Source organism: Olea europaea, unplaced genomic scaffold, assembly GCF_002742605.1.
Source record: "Olea europaea var. sylvestris unplaced genomic scaffold, O_europaea_v1 scaffold724, whole genome shotgun sequence".
NCBI classification, from domain to species: domain Eukaryota; kingdom Viridiplantae; phylum Streptophyta; class Magnoliopsida; order Lamiales; family Oleaceae; genus Olea; species Olea europaea.
In genome coordinates, this window is record NW_019265645.1 from 84,646 (window position 1) to 85,537 (window position 892).

Sequence of the window (892 nt, forward strand, 5' to 3'; positions counted from 1 at the left end):
GAGTTGGTGACATAATTTAAATTTTAATCATATAATTTACTTATTTTTATTTATAAATCCTTGTTTGGTAGAGATTAAAATAAAAAATTTAGCAGATTTTGATAAATGTTAATGAAATATGTGGTTGAAAAATTCTGAGTTTTATGAAATATGTGGTAAAAATTAACTGTTGACTTTGATAAAAATCTAAATTATAATTTCTATCAAATTAAGAGGAGCTAAGTGATATAATTTTAGATTAATTATATATAGTATTTAATTTTAAAAAATGTTATTTATAAGTACAATTAAATATCAATATATACTTCAAAATATTATAAAAAGGAATGTTATGGTATTACTCGAAATATTTAGTTGATTAATATAACATTTTTTAAGATCATATAATCATCATTTAACAATACATTTTGAAGGTGTTTTAATGAACTAACGTATACTATTTTTAGCTAAATTTTAATATATATACTTGAATGATTTATTATCAAATAATTAAAACAAAAAATGGGGAAGTGACATGATTTTTTAAAACGTGAGAGCATGTGTCTAATATTTTCTTTAAGAGGTATTTATGATATTGTCTCTATATTCCAAAAGTAATTTAAGGACTCGCTCAAGGATTTTAGAAGTTCAACTTCAATCGAATAATTTTTCTAGCTAAATTCGAATATCACTAGGCTTTTCCGGAGACAAGTTGACTAACGTAAGAGTTTGGCAAACTAAAGAAATTAATAATAAGGAAACACTGACAGTATTATTAACACGTGAGTTTATTCACACATACATTAATTACATTTCCAACCTGTTATACCAAGATAAATTGTCAAGTGAATATAACAAGAAACGAAATTCGTTTGACAGAAAAATAAAAATGAAATGGTTTACATTACAAAAT